Source organism: Hippopotamus amphibius, chromosome 8 (assembly GCF_030028045.1).
Source record: "Hippopotamus amphibius kiboko isolate mHipAmp2 chromosome 8, mHipAmp2.hap2, whole genome shotgun sequence".
NCBI classification, from domain to species: Eukaryota; Metazoa; Chordata; class Mammalia; order Artiodactyla; family Hippopotamidae; genus Hippopotamus; species Hippopotamus amphibius.
Window position 1 is genome coordinate 116,253,079 of NC_080193.1, and position 10,664 is coordinate 116,263,742.

Consider the following 10,664-nt stretch of genomic DNA (forward strand, 5'->3'; position numbering starts at 1 on the left):
GGAGTGTCCAAGGCCTTGACTATGGTTTAGGAGGGGCTTTCAAGGGTGTTAGGGCATATCAATTTCTACCCATATTTTGTCCACATTCCAAAGATAATTTAAACCTTGCTTTTCATTAAAGCAGCCATCAAAAGGCAATGGAATGACTCTGGCACTATGGAAATCAGTCTGGGTGTGTTGCTTTCTTCAGCTTATCCTGCTTCCCCTCCCTACCCCATCCTAGTCAGGCATCCCAGGGTAATCTCAAGTGGAGGCAATCACATCCCTGCTTGCAGTAACGCTGGGCAGGGTCTGTTACCTGGTGTTAGGCTTGTGTGCCAGTGTCCTTCTGCAGTTTCATAATGGTAGCAACATAGGAGGCCACAGTCCTCAATAACAGGCTGCTGTATATACCTGCTTCTTTTCATATTACATTGCTCTTGAGTAGTGCCAACTCAGCATGTCCCAAGAGACAATCAATTTAGTCTGTCAGGCCTGCATTTAATCAGCAAGGAATTTTTCATTCCCAGACTAATGCCTTCATGCCACACAGCCTCTATCATGTTTTCTCTGCTAAGCAAAGTATCTTAGTAGTAAACTGAACTTCTTAAAGTAAGAACCCAACACACTGGGGAATGGAAGTGAGGGAGAAGAGAAGACCTCTCTGACAAGAGACTTTATCACTTAAATATGCATTTTACAATGGAAGAACTCTTCCATTGTAAAATGGAACAGAAAAGGGCAACAGAAAAGTAGAATGACTGGAGGATGCCCTTTGCTACTTGCAGAAGGGCATCTAGATTCTGGAAACCAATCTGGGGTTTCTTTATTGATGCAATCATATTACGGTTTGATCACACAATGAGTCATTCTTCATTTGCAGACTACCAAACCAATGGTAACCTAATTGTGACAAAGAGAAACTTTGAGTTATTGAAATTGCTGGGGGTGGGGAAGTGGCGAGTGAGCTGGGGAGGCTTAGGTAGCCCAGCAATATGAAAAGGGTCATTAATATTTTTTAGCTTATAAATAGTCGGGTTCTAGAGGGAGACTGTGTTTGAATTCCAGCTTTACTGCTTACTAAATGTATGAACTTGGACGAATTTTTAAACCTCTTTATATCCAGTTTCTTTGTTTGTAAAGGGGAGATAACATTAGTACATGCTTCCTAGAGTTATTAGGATGATAACTGAGTTAATACAAGGAAGAGGCTTGGAACAATGTCCTAACTCACTGTAAAATTCATACCTTAGTAGTGTCTACCTTTGGGAGGATGACAGAGCTTAAAGTGGAAAGGAAGAATGTGGATGGAATACTAAAGTCAGTGAAAAAGATACTGTATCAGGTTTTAGAGGTTAGTGGATGATTGGGTAAGCACTGTTAGAAAGCCTAACTAAAAATGCCTTCAACAATACTGACTACCTCAAAACAACAGATCCCCAGGTAGAACTGCTCCAAAGTTTAGTGCCATTGGCTTAATGACATCCTGAAAGACCCAGAGGCTTTCTCTGCTTGTTGGATTGTCCCCTTGGGCTATTTCCCATCATGGCCCCAATATTATGGCTGCAGTTTCAGGTACGGTTAGGCATGGAGTTTGAGGGATCCTTAGTGGATCTCTCTACAGTGTGAGAGGCCTAGCACCGACTGCTTTCAGTTTGGGGAATAAGACAGCAGAGAAACACCATTTAACATTTTGTTACACAAATGATGCTGTAATGAGCACCCTTGCAGACGCCTCATCATTCACGTGTGAAGTATTTTCTAGGATGAACAGGGAGATGTCAAACTGCTTCCACAGAGGGTACATTTTAAGTGTTGCAGAATCTTACAAATGCCAATACATTTTACACTCTTGTTAGTAGTATAGAAAAAAAGATTTCCCTACTTCCTATCCAAAGTTTGATAAGATTAAACTTTTAAATATTTGCTAAACTGGCAGATGAAAAATGTATCATATTGCTTTTTCAGTGTGCATTTTCTTGGTTACAAATGAAGTTGACCAGCTTCTCAAATGTTTGTGGATTATTTGCACTTGATTTTCTATGTTTCCCCTTCATAACTTTTGCTTGCTTTTCTATTGAGTTGCTCATGTTTTCTTAACTTGTAAAAATTCCTTACATAGTCTAGATACTACATAGCAATCCTGTGATTGCTATTTCTGTCTACCTTTGGTCTTTTAGCTTTGTTTAACGTGTCTATTGTGGGAAGCAACTTTTAACTTGCACAAATTTTGTGTACTGTTAAGGTTCTTAGGTTGTTCTACTGGCAGTAACTATGCAGTTGTTTAATCTCCAGTATCAACTCTGCCCAAAATCAATGACAGAAAACCATCTACACAGTGTCATTTAAAGCAGGGGTCCCCAACCCCCGGGCTGCAGACTGTTAGGAACGGGGCCACACAGCAGGAGGTGAGCAGCGGGCTAGCAAGCTTAGCTTCATCTGCCGTTCCCCATCACTCACATTACCACCTGACCACCCCCCAAATCTCCCGATGCCCCCCCCCCCCCCCGTCCGTGGAAAAATTGTTTTCCACGAAACCATCCCCTGGTACCAAAAAAGGTTGGGGACCACTGATTTAAAGGATAAGGAGAGAAAGGCTCAACTGCTCAACTATATTTCAATATGTGAGTCTGATGCCATGTCAGAAATTTCCCACATGAGTCATTCCCAAGGGACTTTCTGGGAACTTGGGTCTTAACTGTGTGAAGGATGTTATTATCTTGTTGAGACTGGATATTAGCCTATGAACAATAATTGTGCTCTCTGATTAAATGTTTTTGCCATTTGTTTTTCTCAGAGGGAATGAGATGTACAGGGAAAATAAAGAATGTTTGAAACAGTGCATGGCTCATGTGCTTGAAGAAATTTTATGGAAGGATTCGGGTAGCAAGGAGGTAGCTTTAAGACAACTTTTCTCTTTGTCAGGAAGGAAGAAGAGAAAGACAAAAAGGGAATACTCTCAAAACAAACTTTGATCTTTTTTCTCGCTTTAGGCTAGAGTCCTCTAACATTTGGGTTACTTGCTAGGTCAATATCAAAATGTGATAACTTTCCACTGAAAGTAGATGCTACTTTGATTATTAATTAAAGCAAACTTAAATAAGCAGTTCTATAGCTATGATTCAATACATCCTTTCAAACATTCCTCACAAAAGAGTCCTGTGATAAAGTCATCTGAGATGGAAAATGAGGGAATTAAAAAAGAAAAGTGGCATAAAAGGCTTCTCTTTTGCCATGTGTTAAGTTGGGGGAATTTTTTTCCATCCTTGTAAGTGGTATTTCGTCTCTGAGAAAGAAAAATACTTAAAGAAAGCAGATGTTGATGAGTCATATTTAAGCTCTTATAGTCTGAAACACATTTTTTTATTTGTATGTGAAACTGTGGTCTAGAAGGTAACTGGCTAAAGTTCTTGACTAAGACCCTAAATGGTGAATTTTCCTGTGTTGTCAATACCACAGAAGTTGGACTAGAACATCTCTACTAATACTCCCAACTCTGGTATTCTACACTTTTTAATGAGTTTTATGTTATTTTTGACTTTGCCCCAATTATGTAGCTACAAGATGATGTAGCCCCCGGCCCCTTTTCTCCTCTGGCTATTTCTTTAAGTCACTGTCCATGTATGAACAATGAAGGAGTTAGGAAAGAGGAGAACACTTTCAAAGTGTGAGAACGGGAGCAAGATTCATTCATTGTTTAATGAATATTTACAGATTGCAAACCACATGCAGACAGACTAACCAAATAACCACAAGCATGATTACAGCTGAAGATGTTTCTTTATAACAAAGGACTGAAGACCTGAGGAGTCAAAAAAAACTTCTGTCAGGAAGAACCAACACCTGAGATGAGATCTGAAGGAGGAAGAGGGGTTACAAAGTGAAAGACTGGGTGCGTTGACTGTGGTAAGAGCATTCCAGGCAGAACAACCAGCACCCACAGGGGTCCTGCAGCAGAGGGAGCACACTGTGTTCTGCAAAGGTGGAGGCAAGGGGATGCATCCCCAAGGCAGTTAAGAACCAACAGACAGGATGTGGAATTGATTTTGATAACTGGAGCTAGTTCTCCCTCAGATTCCTTGCTACTTTCTTCCTCTTCTTTCTCTCCTAGCAGATAAAAAACACTTGAGCTAGGCCTTGTTTTAAGCACTTTACACATATGAACTCAATTGTAACTCAACAATAACCCAGGGCTTCCTCGGTGGCACAGTGGTTGAGAATCCGCCTGCCAGTGCAGGGGACATGGGTTCGATCCCTGCTCCAGGAAGATCCCACGTGCCATGGAGCAACTAAGCCCGTATGCCACAACTACTGAGCCTGTGCTTTAGAGCCCATGAGCCACAACTATTGAGCCCTTGTGCTGCAACTACTGAAGCCCACGTGCCTAGAGCCCATGCTCTGCAACAAGAGAAGCCACAGCAATGAGGAGCCCGTGCACCACAACAAAGAGTAGTCCCCACTCACCATAACTAAAAAGAAAGCCCACGCACAGCAACAAAGATCCAACACAGCCAATAAAATAAGTAAATTAATTAATTAAACAAACAAAAAAAACCAATAACCCCAATGAGGATATGGTAGAATATATGAACTCATGATCCCACCTGAAAATCTCTGCTTTGCCATTTTCTTATATATATATTTTTTTTATTTATATATAAATTATATATATATATATATATATATATATATATATATATATAATATAGGGGTGTAGGGACAAGCCCAGAGTTATTTGAGAAAAGAAAAAAACAAACAAAGGATGGGAGTATTCAAATGCAGTTTGGTCATGCTCAATACCAAGGCATGGGATTTAGGAAGAAAACTACAGTAAACAACGATCCATTCCTGTGTAATTTATTTAATTGAAATATATAGTATGTATTGAGTGCATACTGCATCAAGTACTACTCTGAACATTTTATATATTAGCTTATTTTATCTTCACACCTAACCCTATTATGATGCCCATTTTACAAATGAGAACACCAAGGGAAATCTCCAAGAACGTACAGCGAATAGTAGTGAAGGGAGGTGGGTGCTGATTGCGGGCAGTCTGTCTTCAGAGGCTACACTCTTAGGCACTAGACAGCACGTGCTCATTTGTATGACTGCCCAATGCCTTGCTACCTCCTATAACGGTTCTCTCTTCTCTAAGAGACTCCCTTATGATACCTTAGGAAAGAAAGATCCTCATGACAAACACGATATAGCCATTGAATTAACAAGAAAATAAAGAAACTGGTGGAACTCTATAAGGACAACTACCAAGACTGCCTTTTCTTCAACAAAGGAGAATATGGAAGTAATTTTGTGGCCAATGAACACGAAATACTTAAGATATGCAGCAAGCTGCCATGTAACTCTAGATCCTGAAACTGGTAGTATAAAAACTGCTCTAAGGCCGCTTTTGAGCAGGGATTATAGTCAATCCTACACCACTAAAGTAATTACAGTAGAAAAAAGAAAGACCATTTTCAACGAAGTTGCAGAATTTCTCTGATTTGCATTAAGAATTTGTCGTTTTCTTGGCATATGTTTCTCCTTTCATCACTGAACTGTATGAGAGATCATGTGTTTCAAATCTGCCTCACTTTCATTTAGGTTCAAATTAAATTCCAGACTGTTCTTTTGGATGAAGGGGTTTCCCTAAAGTTAACCGGAGTTTCCTGCACTTTTGTTGAGATCTAAAGAAGCAGGATTTCAGTTCCTTACTCATTGCTCATCACTTTAATCATTCCATTGTATATATCCTCAGCTTTCTTGCTACTTTTCTTCCTCCATCTTACCCTCTTAGAAGATGATAAAGCACTTCTATTGTGTTTTCTCTCTGTCCTTCCCCTCTCCTGCCCTCCCTTCCCCTTCCCTCCTTTTCTTTCAGTGCTTAGAACTGTCTACCTATTCACTCAACAACACCCTCTGAGTATATGGCACAGTACCTGGGCCCAGATGCAGGTAGGCTGGGAGACACGTAAAAGATCTCCTCTAAATGCTCCTAATTTCTCTGTAAATGGGAAAGAGACTATACTGATTTTACAATTGAGGAATCCGAAGCACAGAGAGAGTAAGCAGTTTGTTCAAGACCACCTAGCTGCCAGGTGGCCAACCCATGATTGAAATCTGAGCAGTCTGACTCCAGAGTCTATACTCTTTGCCTCCCTGCACTACTGCCAAACTCCTCTCTGGTTCAGTTCAACTCTGTACTTTCCCTGCCTGTTCTTGGGAAGCTGAACATAGCTGAAGACTAATGATCATGCTGATTATTCTCCCTTCAGATGCATGACTTGGCATAGCCCCAAAAGCCTGCTCGACTTTCCAAATCAGTTCATTTGTTAATTACTTCACATCTTACCTCTTTTCAAACTTTCGTTGCCACTTCTCCAATCTTCACTCTACTGATGACTTGTTTCCCATTTTGTTGAGAAAACGGAAGCAGTCAGAAGAGAACTTCCGCATGCTCCCAATACCACATCTACTGACCTGCTTGCATTGGGCCTCATGTACTCCACCTGACCTTTCCCCATGGGTGAGTGTCTGTGTGCTTATCTAAATCCAGTAGCTCCTTATTGTGCACTGGATCCCATCCTCTCACCTTCTCCAGGATCTCTCTTTCAAATATATTCTCTCTTCTGTATCATCACTTTTCCTACCCCCATAAATCATTTCCCATCAGTATATAGATATTCTGTAATATTCCCATCTTAAAAACAAAAACAGACTTCTGGTTTCTGATCTGGCATGTAAGGTGCTTGGCAACTGTCAGTCTGTCCTAACAGCAGGTAAAAAGCTGAACAAATTGATAAATGAACAACTTTTCTTAGATCCATCAGAGAAGTGAGGTCATAGGCAAACCACTACCTCCAAAATTGGAGAGATGGGTAAATACAGAGAATCACAACTTACTGGAGCAGAAACCTTCATGAGAACCAATGCTGGGGTACCGAAACCTGAACTGTAATTGACAAATTGATGGAGGCTCAGGGTGGACAAGGCTGAGAGTTAAAAATGCTAGGGGGACCCAGTCATCAGGAGGTCTCCAGAATTTTGTGAGTTTTATCTCCAGGAGCTTGACCTGGTTCTTACAGAGAACATCGGAGGAAAATTTGTTTGGGTTTCTGGAAGGGGGAGGAGAAAAGAAATCATTTTGAAACATGTAAGAACGTTTTTTCCTTAACAAGTCCTGCCCATAAGAGAAACTTTTACAGAGCCTCAACTATTGAGATTTTTATCAGAAGGGAAATATCCAAATCTAATCCACTCTAGCTTTCCACATGGGAGACACGAAATACCCAACCCCAATTCCTTTTAGCCTTCCATGTGGGGGAAGGGAAGTAGCCAACTCCAGCCCCCTCTAGCCATTCTGTCCGCCCCCCGGGGGTGAGGGGCAAACACTGAGACACATTTGTGACGTTCACAGTTCAGAGGCACAGGCTCTCTAAAAGACTGAGACCTAAGAACACTTTCCCCTCCCCCACACCTTACTACCACATTACTAAAGGTCTATTTACCACAGTGCCTTTTAGCCAATACATTATGTCTGGTTATCAAGGAAAAAATTAAAAAGCATACTGTTAGGTAGTTAGTCAGACATTAGCAGCAAGGAGGTGACAGAGGCGAAAAGACAAAAGGAGAATGAATAAAGTCAAACCCCAACCATCTGGGGACCCTCCCCTGATCCCATCCAGAACGGGCGAAACTATGGTCTTGTGCTTCGCAAACTTATAAAGAGCGGGCACAGCAATACAAGGGAAGGGCCCCGGGCTGCGCATGCCCAGACCAGACAGGCGTATAGTCTATAGTAAACCCAAATTCATGATACCATCATTATAACAAAATCTACATGTGGTTTTTGCCCCCAGCCCCGGTGGGCGTTTGTTTAGCGAATCAAGGGTGAGGGCATGCGCAGTAATAAACGTGTTCCATAGCTCGGGACTGTCAATCAAAGAATGATCCCTTGTCACTCACCCCACCTCCCCGCAGAATGTTCCTTAAAAACGCCCTTAAGCCTGTACAGAAATGCTGCTTTCACTTCACGGAAATAACCCACTCTCTCTCTGAGAGTGTAACTATGCCTTAAATAAACTTTGCTTCGCACTTAAGTTGGAAGTGGTGGTCTGCAATTCTTTGCTTGCTATCACATGGACTGAGATTGCTCGTCCCCGTCTTCCGTTGAGCTCCTCGGTTGAAGTTATTTTGACACAACGCACGCCAACCCGGTAACAATACCAAAAGGCAAAACATGCAGTTTGAAGAGACAGCAAGCACTAGAACCAGACTCAGATATTGCAGGATGTTGGAATAACCAGACCAGGAATTTAAAACAACTATGGTTACTATGCTAAGGGCTCTAACAGATAAGGTAGACAGCACGCAAGAACAGATGGGGATGTGCAGCGCCCCTTGGCTTAGCTGCTTTCTGTCTACCTCTACAAGCACAATTCCAACTATCAGCGAGAGAGCAGAAGGTCCACATGGCATTATTTTCCACTGTAATCAAGTCATTACTGTGAATTGCACCCTCGGGAAAGCCCTAGATAAAACTGCGGAAATCAAGTGTCTGTGGGAAGAGACGCGGATTGCGGCCGAGCTCGCGGGCCTGTATAATGACTCGGAGCCCCCTCGGAAGACCATGCGCAGGGCGGTGCTGATGACCCTGCTGCAGCAGTCGGCCATGACCCTGCCGCTGTGGATCGGGAAGCCTGGGGACAAGCCCCCGCCCCTCCGTGGGGCCATTCCAGCCTCTAGGGACCTCGTGGCCAATCCCGGAGACAAGGCGGCTGCCCGTGAAGGCCGCGGATGGGGACGAGCAGCGGATCCTGGCCGAGGTGGTCAGTTACAGCCACGGCACCGACAAGTATGAGGTAGATGACACTGACGAAGAAGGCAAAGAGGGACACACCCTGAGCCGCTGGAGGATCATCCCACTGCCCCAGTGGAAGGCCAACCCGGAGACGGACCCGTGGCCTTACCCCAGAAGGAGCACCTTGTGCTGGCCTTGTATCCCCAGACCACCTGCTTCTACCATGCCCTGATCCACACGCCCCCACAACGGCGCCAGGATGACTGTTGGGTCCTGTTTGAAGAACCTCCTATGCAGATGGTTACTCCGCTCACGGCAATGTGGCCGAGCAGTATGTGGTGTCTTGTAAGGAGCCCAAGAAAAAGTGAAGCAGCCTAGCGGATTCACAATCTCCTGACACCCTCGAAGGGGGACGCAACACAAGATTTTATGATCAAATAAATATTCTACCTCCTTAAAAAAAAAAAAAAAGGAAAAGAAAAAGAAAAAACATATGGGCAGTGTAAGCAGAGAGGTGGAAATTCTAAGAAAAAAAAAAAAAAGGAAATACTAGAGATCAAAAAAGCTGTAATGGAAAGGAAGAATGCCTTTGATGAGCTTATTGGTAGACCAGACACAGCTCAGAAAACAATCGCTGGGCTTGAGCATATGTTAATAGAAATCTGCAAAACTAAAATGGAAACAAATGGTACTGATGAACCCAGTGACAGGGCAAGAATAAGGATGCAGATGCAGAGAATGGACTGGAGGACGTGGGGTTGGGGGGGGGAGGAGTGCACAAAGGGGAAGTTGGGACAAAGTGAGAGAGTAGCATAGATATATATACACTACCAACTGTAAAACAGATAGTTAGCGGGAAGTTGCTGTATAACAAAGGGAGTGCAATTCGATGATGGGTGGTACCTTAGAGGGCCAGGACAGGGAGGGTGGGAGGGGATATGGGGATATATGTATAAATACAGCTGATTCACTTTGATGTACCTCAAAAACTGGTACAAGAGTGTAAAGCAATTATATTCCAATAAAGAGCTTAAAATAAATAAATAATGTCAAAAAAAGATGCTCAACATCATTAGAAAAAAAAAAGAAACAGAGAAAAGACTAAAAAAAGACAAAAAGAAAACAAAAAACAAACAAAAAAACCCCTTAGAACAGAATATCTAAGAACTGTGGGAAAATGATAAAAGGTGTAACATACACATAATGGGAATACCAGGAGGAGAATAAAGAGAGAACTGAAAAAAGGGATATCACTACAGATCCCATGAACATTTAAAGGATAATTATGCCCTTCACAAAAATTAATTCAAAATGTGTCATATCTAAATGTAAAATACAAAAATTATAAAACTCCTAGAAGATAATATAGTAGAAAGTGTAGATGACCTCTGATATGGCAATTACTTTTTAGATGTAACACCAAAAACATGATCCATGAAAGAAAGAATTATAAGGTAGAGTTCATTAAAATTCAGAACTTCTGCTCTGCAAAAGATAATGTCAAGAGAATGAGAAGACAAGCCTCAGAGTGGGAGAAAATATTGCCAAAAGACATATCTATAAAGGACGGTTTTCCAAAATATACAAAGACCTCTTAAACCTCAACAATAAGAAAATCAACAACTGCATTAAAAAATGAGCCAAAGACCTGAACAGACACTCTATCAAAGAATACATACAGATGGCAAATAAGTATATAAAATGATGCTCAACATCATATGTCATTTGAGAATTGCAAATTAAAGTAACAATGTGATACCACTATACATCTATTAGTTTTGGCCCAAATCCAAAATACTAACAACACCAAATGCTAATGAGGATGTGGAGGAATAGGAAGTGTCTTGCTGGTGGGAATGCAATATGGTACAGCCACTTTGGCAGA

The 10,664-nt window shown here is 41.9% G+C and overlaps 1 pseudogene; it reads left to right on the forward strand.

Annotated features, from left to right (window-relative positions):
- The first annotated feature begins 8,305 nt into the window (after nucleotides 1–8,305).
- On the forward strand, nucleotides 8,306–9,147 carry LOC130859228 (SAGA-associated factor 29-like; annotated as a pseudogene).
- Nucleotides 9,148–10,664: the final 1,517 nt, after the last annotated feature.